The following is a 23410-nucleotide window of genomic DNA, read 5'->3' as shown; positions in this document are numbered from 1 at the left end:
AGATCAGTTGACACTGCAGGGCTTCCTCAAATCCTTGTTTTCCTTCTGCTATTCACAGTTTTACTGAATAACATGTAGCTGAAATTAAACCCCTTGTTTAATGTCACTGTTGTTATCCCTATCATTTGGACAAGAAATATCATGCAGTGAAGAACCCTTTCTGCTTTGGACTGTTACTGGGCAAACAATTAAAGAAAAAGAATTAGTGTACTCAAATAAACACAGGCTACGAGGGCAGCACATTAGAGGGTTGTCAACAACATACAGCAGATTACATGAAAGAGTTTTCCAAATTTTCACTAGCACAAGCTGATTAAGTCTGCGTGGCAGAGAGCAGACTCACACAGCTCTGGAAGCAGTAAAACCCTAGTGGCTTGGATGCAGCACCACACAAATATGAAAAATTGCTTTCAAAGCTAATCCAGACATCTTCACACCACATTTCCTTGCACTCTCTGTTCTAGGATTTGCTCCTGCAGAGCCAGGGTGGGTACAGCCATGCCCACAGTCATTTTCTCGTGTTGTTATCTCTAACAGGGAGTTCTAGCTACTTTTCAACAGCCACAGCACTGCAAAGCCTCCCTCATCTACTCCATGCAGGTGAAAAGGAAAAAGAAACAACAGAGAAAGAGGCAGAATGTTTTGATATCTTCTAGATCCTCCCTGTCAGTTGAAATTTAAGAGTAGAGGTACTGCAGTGAATTCTCAGTACTGTGCTCTCCCTGGATTTTACACATCATGCTGCACCACAGTAACCATCTCTGTTTTGTACTCAAAGGATAAATAAAACCACCTCAAAGTCATCTTGTCCTTCCCCCTGTGCCATGGTAACACACATCATGTTTCTGTCACAACTCACAGCTGCTTTCATTTACCTGTTCTTAAAATCATACACAACTTTTTCTGATAATATATTCCAATGCAATTCCGTCTTACCAAGCAAGGAAAGAAAACAGATCACTGTGAAAAACACATTTATCTCATACACTTACACAAACCTTCCCTTTCTCATTTCTCCACTGTCTTCTTCACTTCTTTGAAGCTAAAATAACAGCTAAAATAACAGTTTATTCAGTCATTCCTACAGACATCCAGGTATCCTTACTGCTCTTCTCCAGACTCCTTCCAATGGGTTCATATTCCCTTCTTTTTTTCCTTTTAAATTATTTTTAAATTAATTCCATTTTCAAAACATGACACTACATCAATATTGGCTGGAAAGATTAGTTCATTTGACTTGTAGAACATATTTCCATTTACACATATGTGGTGCAGACACAGGATCCCACAGCAAGAACTGGAAAGGTCCTTAAGGTCAACTGAAACAAGCCTCAGAGAGAAGCATTTGGTCCTTCTGGCCTTCTCCGACTGCTCCCATCACACAGGAGGCAGAAATTACTTTAAAGAAGCCTTGCTGTGTTTGAAATAAGGAACTCCTTATTATAGGAGTTATAGGGGTTTGCAATACAAACTTCAGTCCCAACCTAAGAACCAGCTTTATTTAAGAAAACCTTCTAAGAGCAGAATTCAATCATTTTGATTGAAGATATTATTTAATTTTACAATTCTATAGCAATGTTGACTCCTGTTATTCTTCTTGTCTACTAAAATATATAAATCCTTCCTGTATATATCTAAAATAAATCTCTCACCCCTAAACAAGAACATTATCTCATTAGTCCATTTCTAGGGAAAACAATGTTTTTCAAGTAGTTTAGCACTTGCCCACAGTCAATTCTTTAACAGGAACGAAATTTTGACAGTTTCTATAATAGAGTCAAGCTACCAGACACCTACTGCTCCTCTTCTGTCAGCATTTTGGAAAGGGAAATTCTATTAATCTAATGGTTTAATCTTAAAATCATATGGGCTACCACTTATTTCTTTGTAATCTTCTACTGCTTTGGGAGGGTTTAATTTCCAAGAAAAATACTAGAACAGATAAACAACTGAGTCTACAGTTGCTCATTTCCACTTGCCCCTTGGCCCTGACACCTGTACAGACAGACACGACAATCCCCCTTCTGAGTGGCACAGCATTACACATACCCTCCCTGAGTTAAGTAACTGCAGCAGCTCAAGGATTACATCAGCCAGCCCTTACTCTTTCAACAGCGTTTTTGTAAACCTTCAAACTTAAACTTCCCTAACTGCTCTAAAACTCACTCTTTCCTCACACCAGCTTAGGGTTTTAGCACTTGCCTTGGACATCACGTTCCCCTCCAAGTCCCAGTATATTTTATTGGACCTAAGGTGAAGAAACAAACAAAAAAAGACCTCAGCCTGCTTTGCATTATCTGTCCACAGCTCCACTAGTCAAACAGAAGCAAACCTCCTCTGACTTTCTTTTTACTAACTTTCTATTTCTATAACGATTTCTCATTATTCTTTTTGAGTTGGCCATTCTGAATTTTTAATTATATGTATGTGTGCTTTATTTTTACACTTGTCCTTAGCAATCCAGCTGGGAATTCCTTTCCCTCCTTGCATTTGATGTTGAAGAGCTCACTAGTAGCCAAGCCAGCCTTTCCCTACTTTTCATATTTTCCCCTGTGGAAGAATAGTTTCAATTTCTGCATTAGCATATGCCACAGACTCCAATATTCCTGCTTCTGAATAAATCATATTTTTATCTCAGAATATTTAAATGTACTTTGAATTATAACTGATTAGACCACATTGTCTCCTGACACCAAGCCCAATGCCAAGTGCTCCTGAAATGTTGCTCTTGACTTGATGCCTCTTTTAAATCTGAACCGTTGTTACTTTAAATGTTTGCAAAACAAATGCACGCTAGTAAGAGGATATGCCTTGGTGCCAATACAACAAAATTTTATCCCGCTCACTTGCTACTACTTTAAAAGCAAACAGTAATGTTTCAGCTAATGAATGTAAGTTGCTAAAAACACTACTGGCAAAAGATACAATTTGCAAGTAAGCATGCATTATAAATGCAGTATTTGCTAAACTGCCTTAGTTGTTGCTCTCTGAACATTTCATTTTTTTCAAACAATAAAGGTTCTCGTGAGAAGAAAAAAAAGTTCTCCAAGTTCAAGGATTCCACTGGCATCAAAGCAAAACAAACCCAGACCCTAACTAGCTGAAGGAAATTTTTCAAAAGAATCTCAATACTATTGTGTGTTCTGCTTTATCAACACCAGCAAGTCAGGAACCCATAAGCACTGGGCTGGCAAACATCACCCCTGTAAAAATCATGCCAGCAAAATATGCTGAAAGCAGATGCAACCACTGACAGTCATAAAAATCTCTGTGTTAACTGGCAGCAAGTTCAAGAAAATATCTTTTAGAGTTGTTCACACTACTGGGACCAAAATATTAAGAACAGAATCCTTGCAAAGGCAAATCAGTTTCTGTCCTCCATGCTTTTCCTCCACTCAAAATGTACTCATTTCACAGGCTTCTCATCCTATGCATATGTTTCAAGAAGCTGATAAAGAACTTTCTAATTGTTTACCTGAAACCACTCCAAGCAGGCAAGCATAATTAATCTTAATGCAAGTCAGCAATTCAGAAAGGAAATTATCCTGTTACACCTATTGCTGACTGTGTGTTCTTATGTGTTCTCTGCTTCCGTGTACTGAATGGAAAAATGGCCAATTAAAAGGAAAAAAGAAAATAAATTAAAAAAAAAAATTCACAATCCATACCAAAGGCATTCCAAGGACATTGGGTGATTTGAGAACAACATCAGACTCAAAATAAAAAGGAGCAACACACACTTTTCTGAAGATTTTTATGGTTTGCAGCAAAATTTTTGGCTGCTTAGTGCCTGTTGTCACTTTACCTTGGCAAATCTAATTCCACTCACAGAGAGGAACAGAACCCTCACTTCCAAAACAAATCCACATTATATGTTGTGGCTGGGGGCATGCACTTCTTGCAAAGTCCAGCACTGGAAGTCAATGAGTTCCTCAAAAGTGGAGATAAACTTTTGACCTCCACAGGTTTTCTTACAGGAATATGGAATTTATAACACTGAACTGAAACACATTAATGGCACGAGTGAAGTGTAAAAATGCCACGAACTTGCCAAGAAGAAGCAGCACAGTTCTGTTTACTAACAACCATGGGTGCAGTGCAGCAACTTACTGATGTTCCACCTTCAACTTATAATTATGAAAGGCGTACCTCCCTACTCAGGCTTCCTTCTTCCCTTGTATGTTTAAGGTATACATGTTTACAGAAGCACTACTCAGGATCATGCCAGTGCAGTGATGAAGAAGAAAACCAAGTTATCTCTCCCTCTCAGGTCTGCTGTGTTAGGGCAGGAGCCTGCCACAGCAAAATGAGTTAATTCAATAACAACCCATGCTACTTCTTGGGCTTGGCCGCACAACAGCAACTTTTTAACCACAGCTCTCTGATTAGTGTGTAAAAAACCTAAACATCTGAAAATTATTTCGTTATTACAATTATATTAACTGTTAATTGTTAATAAAACTAACTCAAAAGTATAATATTCTCTTCTCTCCTGCTCAGGGGTATCTGAGGTTTTATAAAAGATTTTGTGAATGCAAGTGGGATTGATTCTTCAGCAGTTTAACTCTCCAACTGTTAGCCAACAGCTAAATTTAAGTTACAATCCAAAGGTTTACTGAAATATAAAGACTGTCAATACTTGAAGACTTTGATTTGTTTCACATGCTGTACGAAATCCTTCCAATTGTGAGCTTGTTCAAGGCCGTCATTTGATCAGCTCTGCAGGCAAACTCCACTTGTATTGCTAGAATAGTCTTTCTATATAAAAACTTTCACAGAAAGAAATCCTACCCTTCACCAATATATAATCCAGGCAACTTGCAAAAATGAGCTAGAATCAGAAGGATAATGAGCACAATTGTCTTTCAGTATTAGTTACTGACACAAAGAATCTAGAGTGTTTTCATTACCCCACAGCTTTCCTGTCTTTAAAAGAAAAAAAAAAGAAAAGAAAAATACAAGTTCTTCTAAGGCATGCAAAGGTTTAAATAAACAAAACCGTGTCTGTCATATGCTTGGAGACCACAGTAGCGGCAGAAAGGGAGAAAACATTTGACTGTGCTTCTAAAGCTAAATGGCAAAAATCACATTATAAGAATTTGCCTCGTACTTTCAGCACTAATCTAGCTGTGCTATGTATGCTCTCATACAAAAAGTAGGTAACACCATGCTCATTATGTCTAGATCAGAATTAACTGTCATGGTCTAACTTTACTGTATGCATAGGCAATTCAGTATTGCATCAAAAATTGACCTTTTTTAAAGGAAAGGAAAAAGATAGAGAAGTCATTGATTTCCCAATAACTCACCACTCATGGCACTATTCTGCTAGGAGCCTTCCTTGATGCCCTCTGTCCTGGTGCTCATTCTGATGCAGATACAGCACATGACCATTCTGTTGAGGTGGCAGCTATTTAGTATGAAACTGACCTATCCCATTAGGCTGAGAAGAGACCACAAGTAAGGTAACAACACCAAGCCAGGTTGTCCGAGTAAGAGAGTCTGAGAGCTTGTCTGTAAACCAAAATATAGCTACAAAATTGCTACCAAAAAGGATTACTGGAATGAGAGGTCAAAAAAGCCTTCTTCTTAGCAGCACATAACAAACACCACAAACATACCATGTACACTAAATATGCCATGGCAGAAAGAGAGAGAGGGAGAGAGAACACATCTCTCTCATGTCTGAGGGAAACTACTGCTCATAGTAACATCAGATCAGGATGTGGAGAACTGCATCTTTAAAAAGTCAAGTATGCTACTCAAATATTACAGAGCTAAACAAGATTCCCATCAGGCTAATTAAAATTTGGAGATCTTTTTCAATGAAACCCTCTGCAGGCATCAAAAGGCAGCATCTATATAAAATAAATAAAGATATGCAAGGGAGGAACAGCAGCACTTGTGGATAAATTCTTTGTTAAAAAAGAAGTCTTAAAACGATCAAAGTAATCTTAATAATCCTTCAATGTACAGTTTAACAGAGAAACTGATGCTTCAGATGGTACTGAGAGTCTGTAAATCTGAAGACTTAAGCTTGACAGGCATCAATGCATCATTATGATCTTTTTGAAGAGAAAACATAGCTATAGATTTCCAAAACTCAGTTTCATGCCAGGATCAAATAAAACCGCATTAGCAGCAGTTTCTCCAATTTTGCTTCTCTTGGCTTCAGATTCTATGAAGGTTTGTATCCCATTTAGAGGAATAAAACCCCAAAAATAAAACAAGAAAAACAACTCAAAGCCAAAACCCTTACAGAGTAAAATCCAGTTCTTACCAGCACCACCATATAATTTAGACACAGTACAGTTTAAAGAAGAAAAAAAGGAAACTATGCACATAAAACTAAGTTTCTTCCATGGGTTTGTCCACACATATTTCATCAATCTAATAGGATTCACTTCTTTTTCAAAGCACATACTGTCAATCACCATGGGTCAATAAACAGACTAAAACAGCTGTTAGTGGAAGTCAATTGAAAACATTTGTTTTGACTGAGACAGATAAGAGGAAAAGGCATCTGGATGTTCCACAAGTTTCACCACTGCCATCCTCACATCAATATCTCACTGGTACAATCTTGCCCTCTACAATTACTTATACTTCACCTTTTGGATTGTAAGTTTTTCTGTCTTTCCTTTCTCCCTTTGACCTTCCATGTTTGTTGAAGCAAAGGCAGAGAGAAAGAAACAAATTACAGCATTAGGTCCTAATTCTTAGATTAGTTTCAGATCAGGTGGACTCTTGTACACACATACTCCAGCAGAAGTAAAGTGGCACAGGTAAGGTGAAAACTGTCATTTGACATCACTCCTTCAGGTATTACAAACCCTTCCAATCAACATTTTTTCTAAAAGGTTTACTTCTAGAAATTATGATATAAAACCAGCACAGGGCAGAGACATGGGTCTACATTGCATGACCTAACACTACTACCTCATTGGTGTATGAGAGATCTCTATGAATGGATAATTTATTATCACTGCCTATTCTCTCTGAAAATGAAAACAAAACTAAGACCTTGTGCTTCCCAACTAAGATGAGGCCCTAAATCCTTCTTACTGCTATATGGGAGAATACAAACACTGTTGTACTAAAGGGAAATGTAACTATAAACACTTGCACAGCATCAGTTTCACACTGATCAACAGAAAATAACCTGGGCAGAGAGGGCACTGGCAGATTCTGAAGTCACATTCAGTTCAATCACAAGTAATATGGTGGCATACAAAATCACACAATCAATTTTATGCATTTTTTTCTTCTTACTGTCATTGTATGAGATATGTTAATGCTAATCACAAAACCAATCAAACAGCCCAGGGAAGAGAAAAGTCAGACTGAAATAAAAATCTCCAAATACCATCAAATATGCCTTAGCCTTTCTCAGTTACTAGAAGCCACAAATCCCAACCTGGCAAACTCCTATACTGGCAAGCTGGCCTTACACACCACGTCCCAGCAGACAGTGGGCACCTGCCAGCACCTATGTATTTGTCCACGTGGAGCAATTCAATCATGTCGAGTTGCTCCCAGCACCTTTGTGCAACAGAAAGGTTCACATGACCTCGCTAATAGTTCCTCAAAGATGAGAGAAAGCAACGCGGTAATCACTCTGCCAGGGCACACTGCCTTCCCCCGTTACCCGGGCCCTGAAGTTGCCGAGACCTCTACTTTCCTCTGGCATCCAAAGTAAACGCCAACATAGCCTTCGGTGATTTCGGTGAGTGACGCAAGGAGAAAGAAATAATCAATGTTAATTAACCTGTGAAAACAGAAGTCCGAACCCAAACCCAGCACCCACACACAGGGTCACGGGGGTGACGGCGCCCCGCAGGAATACCTGGCACTCCGTTAGGCGTCACGCCTGGGAGGAAAAGCCTTCCGGAAAACAAAAGCTCGTATCCCACGCTCTCACCTCGGCACCTGACCGCTCACACAGCCCTGCGCGAAGCCTGCCTCCTCTCTCTCCCAGAAGTTTGCGACCAACGCAGCCCAAGGGTCGCCCTAAAAACCAACAGCGGAAAAGCCGAGCCAAAAAGATAAAGGGGATTAGGCGGGCATTACTTCCACTGACCTATATACTGCCCTCAGCCCGCGGCGGCCCTGCGGCAGACGGCAGCTGCTCGGCCGGGGGTGACACCGGCCTGACAGCCCGCCCCGCCTGCCGACGAGGCCGAGCGGCGGCGCGACACCCCCGAAACTCGGTGCGGGGCCCGTCCCAGCCGCCGCCGCCCCCTCACGGCCCCCGCCCCAGCGGGACCAGCCCCTACCTGGCGCGGGTGGCGGCGGAAAGTTTCTCTGGGGAGGGGCCAGGCGGGCTCCACTCCCTCTCCGCCGAAATCACCGGCTCCGGGAAGGAAGGAAGAAAGGAAAGAGGGAGGGAGGGAGGTGGCCACCCAGGTAAATCGCCGTCCGCGACGGGACAGCGGGGCCGTCGTTAATCCCTCGGACGGGAGCGCCCTCACGCCCGCCCGCCCGCCCGCTCCGAAGGCTCCGTCCCCTCAGGCGGGCATCTTGCCCCGCGCCCCCCCACGTCCCGCTCCCTCACGGCGGGCGGCCCCCGCTCGGCACCGGCCGCCGAGTTTGTGTAAGCGCGGCCGGGCCGTGAGTCAGAGCGGCGGGGAGGAGCCGCAACCTGCCGGGGGAGGCCCGGCCTGAGGCGGCCCTTGCCGGGCGGGGGCCCGCCGAGAGACGATTCGCGGGGTAGAGCCCGACTTAAGAAACGATTACCCTGCAATTAAGAAAGTTTCTTGCCATCTTTGCCTGCCTACTTGGAAAACCCGCAAGCCAGAAGTACCATTTTAAATCTATCCCGATCTTAGAAATGAAAATTAGAGGTGGTTCCTTAATGATGCAAGCTGCAAGGTGATCAGTGGCCTGGAGCACTTCTCTGAAGAGAAGCTGAGCGAGCTGAGGTTGTTCAGCCTGGAGAAGGCTCTGGGTGGGAGACCTTGTTGTGGCCTTCCAGTACTTGGGAGCATCTCTCATGAGCAGAGACTGCAGGAGCTGGGCCTTTTTAGTCCAGAGAAGAAAAGACTGGGAAAAAAATCTCATTAGTACATACTAATATGTTAAAGACAGGTGCCAAGGGGATGGTGCCAGACTCTTTTCAGTGGTCCACAGCCACAGGACAAGGAGCAATGGGCATAAACTGAAACACAAGAAGTTTCACCTGAGCATGAGGAAGAACTTTATGTTGAAGGTGGCCGAGCACTGGAAAAGAGGTCATGGAGTGTCTGTCTCTGGAGACCTTCAAAACCCATCTGGAGGAGTTCCTGAGTCATGTGCTGGAGGTGAACCTGCCTGGGCAGGAGAGTTGGACTAGATGATCTCCGGAGGCCCCTTCCAACCGTATCAGTTCTGTGATACTTGAAGTAGGCTCATTGAAAAAGAGTTAGAGGAACCTTTTGTCCCATTATGGGTGCATAATGATAGGACAAGTGCTAAGGCTTTAAAACTAAAAGAAGAGAGCTCTAGATGAGATGTTAGGAAAAATCCCATATTCAGAAGGCATTGCAGCAGGTTCCTCTCAGCTCTGGATGTTCCTTCCATGGAAGTGTTCAAGGCTAAGTTGTATGTGGCTTTGATCAACCTGGTCTAGTGGGTGGCATCCCCACCTACTGCAAGAGCTTGGAACTGGATAATCTTTAAGGTCTCTTCCGACCCAAACCTTTCTGTGATTCTTTAACACTATATAGTTCTTATTTTAAATACCTCACTGTAACTGTGATAGACTGCTGTGGTGAATAGTTAAGCATAGTTCAATATGCCACTATGTTTTCTTCTTCTTTTTTTTTTTTTAAGGCTTCAGATAAATTAATTAGACTGTAAGTGTTCTTATTATGGTTTCACTAAAGACTTAAAATAGGAATAGATGCTGGCCTATTAGGGTAACAGCTCATTTAAATAAATGTATAGTGTAATCTACCAAGTGTAATGGTGTTGTCTCTGAGCTCAGGAAGCATTCTTTCCAATGCTCTATGTAATTAAAGGATAATTTACTGAGATTTCTATCTAGCAAGACTCACACAAACTAACTCACACCTAGGTATGTCAGAGTTAAGGTTTCCCAACCCAGGGTAAAACCGTCATCCAAAAATCCACTAAGAAATATAACTGATGTAACATAACTGAGGTTCCTCCACTCCTCCACTTAGGAAGACTGGAAGAATCATTGGTTCTTGTACTGTATTTTGGCACACATTGAAACTAAATCTAAACTTAAAGGAGCAGGGAGTACTGCCATTTCTAGGGACTATAATTCCTCCCTCACATGCTGTTGTTTATTGGTTTTGGAACTGCAAGATGAAATAGTAAGGGCATATAATTCTTTATTGAAAATGCTATAGCAGAGGTGCTTGGTGCTCAGCAGAGCTAGTAACACCATCCCCTCCCAGTCTGAATCCAGAATCTATTGCCTAAATGTCTGAGCATGCATGTCTCTCTCTGCAGAGCTGTTTTCCAACGTTAGATCTGGTATTTCTTTACATAAATTCAGGAAGCGGCTTCCAAGTGCTGCTATTGAGCCTGGGTGCAGAGATGGATGGCATTTGGCTGCTGTCTAGGACAGCAGAGAAGAAGACAGCTTAGGATTTTGGGAGAAACTGAGAGGATACTTCTGTTTAAATGGTTCAGTCTCAGAAGCAGGGGAAGCACCAGCCAGCACACGGAGCAAAGATGCCCTTAGTGTGAAACTCTCCTCATAAGCAGATCATTAAGGAATGGGCCCCTGAAGCACTGCCTCTTGCAGATGCTGATAGAATCTCGTTTGCTTCTTTCTGTTGCTGCACTAAGCATTTTAAAAGTACTCCATAATTATTTTTCCTGTGATAATTAGGTTGAATCCAAGATAGCCATCCTTTTACATCCCTATCTCTTAATGATTTGATAAGCTGTTCTATCACACAGAGTTAGAAGAGATGGAAGTGTAAAGATGGCTTATCACAAGCTCACACTAATCCTGCTACTCACCCTCTTTGTTCTGGAGGCATTCTTAGCTGCTGAGAACTACTTCACCCAAGTGTAAGATTTAGAGGCACAACACGTGAACACAAACACAACTGACTGACAGCATAATTGCAAGTGGTAAAGGTGGCATGAGATTTCACTACCAGCACTTGCCTGTCTTGACTGTTGTGCCGTTGATATCGTTGTGCAGTACCTCTAGTGAAGTTACTAATAATTACAACTAATTTTGTAGTTGCAGTAGTTAGAGGACACAACAACATTTATGCTTATACTTTTGGTCACAGGTTTTACTCCACAGAAAAATCAGGCTTTCTAATGAAATTCCAGAAAGTTTCTGCTTTCTGTGACCCAGGGCAGCATCAGAAAGATATTTTCTGTTGCAGACAACAACTGACCAAGTGTATCTACAAAGATAAACCAGACAGCTTTTAGAGGAGCTCTCTTACAGTAGATTTCTTTTTTCATTTTTTCATGTTACATATTTTATCCATTTGTCCATAAAGAAGTGTACTTTATGCAAAGTATTGAATTACACTCTCCAATTATTAGTCACAGGTGCACTACATAGAGAAAATCCCTAAGACAGAAATAGTTTCATTTAGAGAAACCCAAGTTACTGTCAACAAACCAGAATGCTCACTGTAAATTAAGTGACCTCTGAACTGTCCCATTTAACACAAATTTTTCTTAGATTTGATCTAGATACCATCTCAGTAAAACAAGCCTATACCACATTTGCTTCTTAGCAAGAGATCTGATTTCCAGGAAAGGTGTTAGAAAATAAACATTTCCCATTTTAGAACGAAGAGAAATAAGGCATTTTCCAAGTCATGTTATATGCCTTACTACAGCCATTGCTCCTTATCTTCTCTGAGCAACAGGAAAAAATAAAGTTTGCTTTAAATCCTCAGAAAGGTGCTTCAGAATTTTCTCTACACATACCTTAAAACTTTCATACTAAAAAAGGAAAGTACTCTAAGTGACTATGAAAAACCTTTGGTTACTTCTACCTAAATCATATTTCATCTGAATGGTATAAGGTGCATTCATCCCTTAATGTTAAAAGATGTCCTCAAGCTTTTTTTGAGATACAGTTTAGCGGATATTTTGCTGTAACACACTATTTTCAATGTAGTAACATCCTAAAATCATTAGTACAGGACAGATAAATGTTGCATTTACATGGATAGAATCCAGACACTTGGCTGGGCTAGTAACTAATGCAAATATGTATATAGATTGGAAATTACTACACTACCTTTAAGTGTTTGTACTTTGATGAACAAAAAAAAGTTAAAGATTTCATAATCTATTTTAATTGGTTGTATTGATTTACCTGTTTCAAGACAACACTTCAAATAAAGGAAAATTTGTTTGAAAAGTTATATAATGGTATTTAGTTGAAGGGATTTACCTATGACTATTACAAGTTAGTGATTTATGAGACAAACCAAAATAAGTTCACTACCCCTTTAATAAAATTATTTTTCCTCTTTAAAACCAGATTTGGTTATCTATGATACATTGTAAGGGCCTGACAGTAATTTTGAGAATACGTTAATTTGCTGTGCTCCAAAAGTCACTCCACTCATAGTCTGTAATTTCTCATGCACTGTAAAATGTCACAGGTCAGCACTGCTAGCAAAAGAAGTAATCTTCCCTTCCTCCACCCATTCTGTTCCTCCCTACATTTCCATCTTCCCTGATCTATACAGCTGTTTAATAAATGAGATCAGTTCCACGATCCAGATTAAAATTACCCCCCACCCCCCTTTTGTGTGGATCAGGTTTTAGATCTGCTTCACCTGCCACCACATAAATCCTTACTCTGGCACGGAAGAGGGAGCAGCATGAGGGCAAGAATCAACTGGGGCACCATAAATTAGCACAGAGAATATGTAAAGCAGAAAGTATGATTTAAAAAATGGCTTTTAACAGATAGGCATCTATAAACAATTGTACTCTATTCCTTTGCTTGTGAGGGTGGTTTTTTGGGTTTTTTTGAGATTATGTGCCCAAAGCATATGATACAATATTGCCACTCCATTATCTGAGAACTGGCCTATGTCCTCTTTAGGTGCTCATCTTTTCTTTTTGTGCTTTAAAGACACAGAGCTGAACCCTGGACTTGTGCTGTAAATCCTTCAGACTGTGTCTTTGGGGAGGAGGAAAGCAACTGACAACTTAGGAAAAAAATCTTTTCTTCTGACAGAAACAAGACAAGACCTCCTTCCTTCTCCACAGGCTGCTAGATTTGCAGGATAGAAACTTTTTCTGTCTCTTATAGATTTCTTTCAGATTTGCTAAACCATCTTTGCCAGAAAAGATTTATGTCTGGACCATAGCAAATTCCTTACCTTAAGAATACAGCTGGAGGATATTTAACAAAAATATATCCCTAGAGGCTGAGTAGCAGTAGACATATAAAGGCTCAGTCCTCCTTTTCTAACTACAAATTGTACTCCAAGGTCCAGGGGGAGATTTGTCCAAGAACTACAGAACAAATTTTTTAGTGAAAATTAGGTTATCAGCATTACTCTGCTATTCTGGTGATAAAAACTGTGATTATAGAAAACATGGTATTTGTGCAAATAGAGCCAAAGCTACTTCTCTATAACTATCTGTGTCACATCATAATCCATAGTGAAAAACATCCATGTTTTCTAACACTACTCCCTCAAAAGTCATGTCTGAAAACCCAAATTTAATAATTTAATTGTTTCAGACTTGTAAAAAAAAAGAATGTTGACAGTTCACCAGCAGGGAAAATTTTAGCAGGCCACAACAGCAGTGCTGCACACTGGGTCAAATACAAAGCCTCTTCCTAGCTAATTATGATGCAGTCTGTGGAGATTCCCTAGAGAAGCATTTGCTTATTAATACTTACACAGTGTTCCCTGTTTCCATAACATCTCCCTTAGTATTCACCATTATACTGCCCTTCCAAAGTCACACCTCTCTCTGCTTTCATAAGCCTTCTACTTTGTCCTCCTGATAGACCTTTTGGTAGACTAATCACTGAGCTGCTGACAATGGGGAATAGGTTACCTGTGATATGAGAAAATCCCAAATCCCACACTCTGAGTTAGACAAAGCCTATCTACCAAATGTGAAATCAGTCACACTGGAATTTTGCCATTTAAAAAAAAAAAATTATTTAATTTTTTATTTTTTCCTGATATAAATTTTCATCAGCTGGAAACTGAGGGAAGGAAAAATAAATTGTCATACTGTACTAGCCCCCTGCTCTCTGAATACAATGGCTGTGCAGCTGCATGCCTGGGAAGATGCAGAGATAAACAGGCAATGGAAGTTCATATAAGCTGGCATGTCTCTCTTATATTACTTGAAATACAATGAAATATTATTAAGAAGCATTCTTGTGTGAGTATATGAATGCTGATTTTCTCTGTGAATAGGCTAATACTAGACAGGAGATGAACCATTCAGCTGCAAGGCAAAAAAATCTAAAAATCAGAGAGTAGTTGTTAGTAATGTTTTGTTTCTCTGCAAGGACTTTTTTGTTCCTTGCTTTGGTCTGGAGTAAAGTGATTCTTCTCCATTTTCAGATACTTTGCATGGCCAGTAGCTGTTACTTTCTACAGAGAAAATAAGAGACAGAAGTAAGTCTTGCCAAGGAAGAAAGCTTTGCTTTGCATTTCTTGCAAATGCAAGGATATACAGAAAATAAAAGTTCATTTTCTGGAAACTGAGTTGGTTTTAATGTTTTGCATTGTAGGTTATTTTCAGTTTGTGGGTGACAAGAGTTAAGAATCTTAAATATAAAGTACTTAATTGATAGAAGTTTTTGCGAAATCTTTGAAAAATTAATTTTAACTTTTTTGCCAATAATTTGATTTATGCCAAATAAATACTTAGTTCAAGAGAAAAGCACCCATCTTTGTGTGCAATTAAACACTTCAAACTCTCAGAGTAGACAGCTGGAGAGAGACAAAACCTCCAGAATGACTACCAGCCAAATCACACATGTAAAACTCCATATTTTAAGGTCCCTCCTTGTTCTGCAAGGTATTCAATCGGAAGTTTACTGAAATTATCATAAATTTGCTGAATTAGAGTTCAATAGCGGTTGGAGATTTGGGGGTCAAATATCTTCATCGGTAGGTGCCTAAATTATTTTAAATAAAATCCTGTTGGGATTTTTTCAAAAGCATCTAGCAGGTGAGAAGCACTCATAACCCTTTGCATTTTAAAATAATTGGAAAAAATGCAAAGACCAAGTTTCAAGTCTCTTTCTCACCCTTTGAGAGTTCATTCCTAGCTGCCAGCTGATACAATCATCCTCCTCTAGTTTGCTTTTCCAGGACTGTGCTCTTTGCAGCATAGTACTCCAGCTCCAAAAGACTCCCTAATTTCCCACTTTGCATAAATTGATGGGTAAGAAATATTGATGCAAGGAAGGGGAAAGTGAGTTTGAATTTTTTTGGCCGAGCTAAAATTAAGTCCTGATCTTTTATATTGCAGGCAAATGATCTATTAATGTACTATATCTGGAGCCAACAGCAGCCCCTCAGCAGATATGTTCTGAAGGAAGCTCCCTTCTGTTCTTTCTGAGAGCAGTTTCTAAATTCTGGGTGTTCTCTAAATAAAAAAAAATCATTCGCGGCCCTAATTGGTACCCTTAATGTCCAGGGAGCAGAGAACTGCAGTTACATGCCCTGTGTGACACAGCCCTTTAGCTGGCCCAGAGCAGCTCCTGCTCAGTGGCACTTGTTGCATGGCCTGTGTAGGGGCTACACTCCATGAGGGACACGTAGCTCAGGCTGAATCTCACTCCAGCAACTGAAAGTTAAGCATTGCCACTGCTGTTGGAAATCTGGCCTTTAACTGTCCTGCTGAAGGCAGAATAGAGAACCAGAAATACTCAGAATTCAAGGGAATTTGTCTTTCACCTGCCTTTTTGGGTACTTCTAGTTTTTTTCCCTTTTGCTGTTCTTCCTTATATTTCTCTCCCCAGAAAGAGATTCTGTAGTATTTACTTGCATTAAGGGAAACTTGCATATTGTTGCCATTTACCAATACAAATGTGAATAATACATAGTTACTATCTGAAATAATTTGGATGATATATTAAGATGTTGTTAATTTTCCATTTGGACCCTTACAGCTCAAGTACTATGCCCTAAATGTAGAGCATTAGTTGTATGCCTCTGAGAAACCAGTTTGCACGACCAAGAACTTATATATTTAGAATGTAAGCTGCCAGATACTAATGTCTTGAGATTCTTTATCAAAATAATTAAGTTCAAGCTTGACACCCTTGTTTTTAAAAAACAACAATTTTAGAGACTCTGTCCTTTAAGATGTAGTCATTGGAAATAGCAATCCTGATGGAATTCAACATTTTTTATTTGTTGGCCCTGGCAGCTGTGTATTAGTAAAATAAATAAATTAAATAAACAGAAACATCTGTTCCAGTCACTAGAGGCTTATTGCTGGAGTTATCTGCATCAGATGGGAGGAGACGCTCTAGTAGAGGAGCTTGGCTTTCCAGAGCAGAGATTAGTGAAATCAGTAGGAATAAATATGTAGAATTGTGTGACCTGTGGGAAATATCTCACCTGCCAAATGATGATGCTAACTGGTGTTAAAGTTTGAAGTCGTCTAGTATCTACTCTGCATTATTCATACAAGTAGAAATCCCATTATATTCCAAGTGCTAGCAGAGTCTCAGTCTGTATCTTATTAAAAGGAAAATCTGTGGCTTAGTTGAGAACCTAAGCCTGTAAGATTTTTCTTTTCATTCATTATTATTGGATCCAGGATACCTTACTCCATATATATGTAAGAAGAGTATAAATGTGTGAGTGTGTGTGTGTGCGTCTGTGTGTGTGTGTGTATATATATATATATATATATATATATATATATATATATATATATATATATATACATATATATATATATATATATATTGACTATACACATAATTTTTTGTGTGTGACTGCACTGGATAGTTGTCATGCAGAGAATGCAAGAAAAAGCAACCTAAGAATGCCTCAGAATTCCAATTCCATTAATATCTCAATAAACCTGAGAGAGCAGACAAAATAGGTATCCCTCTGCAAGTATTCCTATGCTGGTATTCCTACATGATAAATTGTTCAAAGCTTTGGTACAATTTTCAAAAAGATGCAAAATAAATTCTTCATCAGCTGGACACATGTAACTTGCTAATTTCATGAAAATAACATGGGAAAGTTGTATATAGCTGTGGGGAAAAAAGTGGCAGAATGAACTAGTATGTTTCACTTTTTGATTGTAATCTGCAAGGTCAAATTGAAGTTGCTTACTGGGTTTGCACCTGTATCCAGGAATATATGATAACAATAAATAATAAAATAGAATGAAAACAGAATTGAAGTTTATAGACTTCCTCTGAAGATGATTGCACTACTGAAGGGCTATAGTTGTATAGTGCATGGTTATTTCAAATAGCAAAACCAGATTTCTTTGGAACTAGTTCTGCACTGAATCCTAAGCACTTCAGAAAATAATTTCTGGTAGTTAATCTGCTCCTAGCAGGAAGTCACAAGTTGGCTTCTTTTGATTGAAATTGCTTTCTTCTGGGAATCATGGAACATAGAATGGTTTATGTTCAAAGGGACCTTAAAAGTCATCCAGTTCCAACCCAAACTCTCTCTCAGCCTTTCTTCCTAGGAGTAGTGCTCCAGCCATCTGATCATTCCATGGCACTCCACTGGACTCGCTCCAACAGGTCCACCCACAGCCTTCTTGTGTTCCCCCCCCCCTTATTCTTCACCTTCTGGTTCAATTGTAACAACCAGAGACTCATAGAAACAGGAATGATTCATGTTGGAAGAGATCTCTGGAAGCCACCTTGGTCAAGACCTTGCTCAGAGTGGGACCAATTAAACCTGGTTGCTCAGGGCTTTTTCCAGCCCAGATTCAAATGCTTTAAAAATTTCTAAGAATGGAGATTCCACAACCTCTCTGGGCCATTTTTCTAGTATTGGAATGCTTTCATGGTAATAAAGTTGTTTCTGGTACCTCGTGGTAATTTCTGTTTTCTAACTTACTCCCATTGCCTCTTGTCCTATTGCTCTGCCCCTTCAGTAAAAGATGAGGGCATGCTGCCAGCTCACATCCAACTCAATTTCAAACAAACTCCACCAGTATCTCCAAATCCTTTTATGTGGGGCTGCTCTTTACCCATCTGGCTTCTAGCCTGTCCTATTGCATGAAGTTATTCCATCCCTGACACAGGACTTTGCATTTGCCCTAGTTAAACTTTATGAGATGACCATCAGCCCATTCATCCAGGATACAGAGGCCCTTCTGAACAGCAGCCCTGCTCTCTAGCCATGCCCTCCAGTTTGGTATCACTTAGAAACGTGCTATACATACAATTCATCCCATCATCTGGGTCTTTATTAAAGATGTTATACAGTATTGACCCTGCTAGTAAATGACAGCTAGCTGGATTTTGTACCATTGATCCTAGATAGTTTCCTGAGGCCTTCTGATGTTTATTCCCTTAATTTCAATCAGTAAAGTCTGGGGCACCATTATTACCATAACATAAGCACTGGAGTGCTGCCAATGAAGAGATCTGGTTGCAAGTTTAAAGCAAGTGAGTTAGCAGCAGGTAGTGGTAGTGTGAGGGACAGTAAATGAAGCCTAGGAGGAGGTCTCAGGATCAAAGGGGAGTAAAGAGAATGGAGGACAAGGCTCACTGATTAAAATTGATATGGTAGAAAAGTACTTCTCGCACTTCCTTGGCTCAGAAAGTTTCTGAACACCTTGCTGCTGAAGAGAGAGGTTATTCAAGCTATTTTCATACTTTTCCTGGAAGTATGGACTATTTGCTATTGCAGAAGATGGGATATTGGGCTGGACAAACCCATCTGTGGCTCACTTCATGAGCCATTATTGCTTACTTGACTTTCATCTCTTTTCACATTAAAAACATGAAAGTGTCAACAGGCTAAGAAGTAGTGATGTAGAAGCTGGAGAAAAGATGTTGCCTTTGTTTTGATAAGCAGGAGAATATTGAGAAGGTTGGAGGTTCCCACTATCTTTTTAATTCTTTAGAAACATCAGTTTATTGCAAATAACTGTTACAGTTCTGGGAAGTATTGTATTTACCAGTTCTCTGAACTTTAATCATTGAATGTTCAGCCAAGTAAGTCAGATGGATGTGTGTGGGTAAAAGGGATATGTGGTAATTTGAAGGAACATGAGTTTGCCAGCAAAGGCTTCCTCAACTTTGTGTGAGGGTACTCTTTAGTTTCCAATTTGTATCTCAGTCTGCTACATAATCTTCAGTCTTGCTGAAGTCAAAGTTGTTAACTTTAAAGTATAGTGCAGCCAATATTTGATTACTAATTGGTTGGCATTTATCTCTCCACTTTTCTCAATTTTGTATTACTTCTGGTTTCCAGTAATAGTAAAATGTGTGGACATCACAGATACAAATATCAGGAATTGCAGCATGAAGATATTTATTGTGTAATAACTCAATTTGATAATTGCAGCTATTTGAAGTAAAATTATAAATGGTTCATATAAAATAATTTTGGTTTTAAGGATAATGAGCTGTATAATTTGGTAGCACTGGGAACTAACTTCTTTAAAAGTTGCTGTGGCTAATGCTTTTCTCACACTAATTTCATGCTGTTGAAACTCCACCAGCATTAATGGAGTTAATCCTAATTTTCATTTACATAAATGCAAAGAAAGCTCAGCCTCAGTAATTTTTTTCCATACTGTTTCATGGGTGCTTGAAATTGCTAAACCCACTTAATTCCACATAAAAATAAAGCTTAATGCAGAGAGATCTAATTGTTCTTATGTCACACACAAAACTCTCTGGCAAACAACAGAACAATGAAATTCTGTTCTTTGACATTTTAGATTTGCAAGGCTTCATGAACATTCAGAGGCATTTTGAGCCGTATTTTTATCAATGAAAAGTCGGTGGAAGGAACTGCTTAACTAAAAATTAGCTTGCTTTAATGTTAGCTTGTCCACTAGTTTCCACAGATGATGGAAGTGCTTAACTGCCTGTACCAAAGGGAAGAAACAGCATTTGATTTTTAAGACATAAATCGAATACTTCATTTCTTACTCTTTGATCAGTTTTGCTTATACGGGCATGTAATCTGACCCCCTTTGCCATCCAATTTTCAACCTCTTTCCCCTCCCTCCCCTTAGTATTGAGCTTTTCTCAAGGCCAGATTTCCTCCTCCCCTTCCCCATTACTCCCCCCTCCAGGGAGTAGTCATACCTCCTGCATTTTTCTCTCTAGTGTTTAGAAACCCCTCTGAAATGTTAAACCCTTAGGAAACACCCGCTTCTTGTAACATCTAGTGCAATTTTTTTTGTTACTAGGCTGCCACTCTATGGCCGTGCACATAAACTACAGCTTTAGTTCCACTGGAATAAGGGAATGAGTGAGACAACATCTGGGCTTCCTGTCCTACAATGCGAGTATGAATACTTTAAAAGAGGACAAAAGGAAAAATCTACCATATCATGTGTAGGCATTTACCAGACTGATATCTTAAATACATTACAGAGAATTTTTTGATCATTAATAATGTGTGTCCTGTAGTGCCCTAACATAGACCCTGCTTGTCCTGGCTGTCTCAAATAATGCTAATTTGTGTTAGATTTTCAAAGGAAAGCAAAAGGATAATGCTTTCAAAATACTCTGGCCAAGAAAACAACTAAACACTTAGACTGACCCATGCCTGGTATCCTTCATAAGTATGAAGTTTTGATGATTTTGAATCTGTGCAATAACTAAGTCATAGAAGTTAATCAAGTATTTTAAGAGTAGACATTTATATGCAGCCATACACAGTGGTTTTATAAACAGGTTAAAGGGGTATTAAACTTTTCTTAACAATAGTTTCACTTATACTGCTGCCTAGTAAGTTATTGCATAACTTGTTTTCATGGTTGCATCTGAAAATGGAGAGGATTGCAATTTAGCAGATGTGCCTGTGAGTAGAGTACTGCGAAGAAGTTGTAGATTTGTCTGCCTGTAAGCACTTTTACTTGAGTCCTCCCAGTGTCAAGACCTTTCACAGCCAAAAGTCATGTTCAAAAGTGTGGGAGTGGCACTCCATATGTGTGTACTATTATTCCTCAGCCTTGGACAATTTTGCATGTTTCCATTCAGAAAGTGGAACAAAAGCAAACTTGAGATTTGTTCCTGCTTTCATTTTTAGCACAGCCAAGTTAAGAAGAAAACTCCAAAGCTGATGGAGATCTAATTTCTTGGAGATGTTAACTTCTGAAGAACACAGTCCCTGGTTATGACTTGTCAGTGACAATCAGTTACTACCTAAAATATTGTAAGGCTTCAAAATTATACTATTTTTTATTATACTATTATACTATTTTCTGTATAAATAATGTTTGAAAGTGATCTGAAAGTCTGAGTCCAAAGCAAATTCATTCATTTGAGTGAATAAAAGAGGTCTTATTGGCCAGAAAAGCCCAGTAGATTGAAAAGAAGCTCAGAAGTTTTAATAGGTGTTTTGCTTCGAATATTCTCCTGCATGCACTCCTAGACGTGCTGGAGGGCAGAGAGGAAGAAGGATTATTAAAAATTAAACAGCTTGCTCTTACTAAAATAAAAACCTATTGTACAGTTTTTATTGATTCAGTTTCATTAAACTGAAACAGGTGCTGACCTTTGGCCACGTTAGTAACATTGTTCCAGACACTCTCTTCAGCATTTTAATATATTTTGTTAATGTAGGTTAATATTATAAGAAGGGACAAATCTTCTTAGAATGGTATTTTCCAGGATCTTCAGCCATAAGGCAATTTTGGTTTCTAAACAGAGCCAGCTGTTAAAAGTGCTAATTAGTTCTGCCAGAAGGTAATAGTGCCTATGTCCTAATAATCCAAACTTATATATATGTTATATATATTAGGAGGTTCTCAATGCTACAATTATATCCTCCCATTTAGGAATATTACAAGAAAATTTTACTATGAACAGGAGGTTAAGAAAGAAGGGGAAATCATAAAAAAATATAAATTAGGTTCTCAGAAAGAAGTAGGACAAGAAACATCTTGGGTATAGGAAATAAACCAGTACAAAAGGAGATATAAGATTACCTCATTTTCTAAAGTATTTCTACAGCAGTCTGTGCACCCCTGAGCAACATAAGTGGTGTGACTTAAAACCATACTGAAGTTCCAAGTGACAATATTGAAAGATAATGGAAGCATTTTCAGAGAACAGGGATGCAGACCAAATAGCCAGAGGCTGGGATGCAGAAGAGAGTGAGTTTGCCTGAAGCACGATGCAGGCAGCGCAGGATCTCTCTCTGTAGTTTATTTGTTGCAGCAGAAGCACCAAGGTCCCCAGCTACCATCAGTGCCACGTAAAAATCTACGAAGTGCTGCAGTGCTGCAGTCTTTGACACCTAACACATGCAGCTGAAAGGCTCAAATCTACCAGCCAGGCTAGAGTGAGAATTAGAGCAGTAGGCAGTGAAAAAATACCAACACACTTTCTGTTGGGTGGCACTGTGTCAGGCAGATGCACATTAAAATACATATGCAGAGACACAGAGCTAGCAAAAGCCAGGTTAGCTGTCATTTGCAATAATTAATGTAACTCTTGGTTCATGAAGATGAATTGAACTGCAAACCCAACCTGGTACTGGAACAGTTAACACTGGTTTTGAGCTGCTGTAATTAACTGAACTATTTCCTGCACATGGAGCTCCTAAAACGTCCATTTTGTACAAAGTGTTGTATTTTCCCTTAAAACTTTTGGAAAACTTTGTCACCATCAACCATAATTTTTCTCCAGCAGTATTACTAAACGGTTGGAAATGCCAGTGCACTATATTCCAGATATGTCTGCAATGGGGCTGCAACAGGAGATTATTTATTCTACTGAATTCCAAATATGAGCCATGGCTATTCTTAGAATGCCACTTTTTCTTTGGTTTTACAAAGGCATCACATAACAAACTTGTATTTAATTGCATACTTTACACCTGTCTGGTTTGGCTCTGCTTCTGAGATCACAGGTGGCCCAAACTGATATGTTTTTTAAAACAAAATAATATGCCCTCAATATTTTGGAAATGTAAAAATGTCTTAGAAAGAGACCTTTTCTTCCCTGTGCATCTAAATTAATCAAAAGGAGAAAGGGCCTATATAACCAAATAAATGTTATTGTCAAGACATGAAAATATAAATAACAGCTTCTGCCTTACATTTCTTTTCTCTTGTTCTGTTTCCTAGAAATTAGTCAGTTAAACCGATTCAGTGTATTCATCTTATCATAGTGTCCAGATGATTTAGTTATATTCAGAATCCTGTTGAGGCATCAGAGAAAGTGCCTAGAGGACCCAAAAGTAGATTTCCCAGTCTTCCTGACCTTTGCCAGTAAAGATGTTGGGTAGCATCATTGAAC

General features: G+C 39.4%; 2 protein-coding genes across 3 annotated transcripts in view; both read right to left on the bottom strand.

The window, feature by feature from the left end:
- Positions 1-8430, bottom strand: part of FHIP1A (FHF complex subunit HOOK interacting protein 1A) — a 76935-nt gene extending 68505 nt beyond the window's left edge. The window contains exon 1 of one of the 2 annotated variants that reach the window (XM_059470773.1): positions 8277-8430. The gene's annotated coding sequence lies outside the window, so the exon portion shown is untranslated. Of the gene's footprint in view, positions 1-5309; positions 5530-8276 lie in introns of those variants that run through there. The other variant, XM_059470774.1, reaches the window with a different exon arrangement.
- The window catches only part of RPS3A (ribosomal protein S3A), a 150166-nt gene that overhangs the window by 25376 nt on the left and 101380 nt on the right, over positions 1-23410 (bottom strand). The gene's annotated exons all lie outside the window — the stretch shown is intronic.

The sequence above is a fragment of the Ammospiza nelsoni genome, chromosome 4 (assembly GCF_027579445.1).
Source record: "Ammospiza nelsoni isolate bAmmNel1 chromosome 4, bAmmNel1.pri, whole genome shotgun sequence".
Lineage (NCBI taxonomy): Eukaryota > Metazoa > Chordata > Aves > Passeriformes > Passerellidae > Ammospiza > Ammospiza nelsoni.
This window is presented reverse-complemented; position numbering and strand designations above follow the sequence as displayed.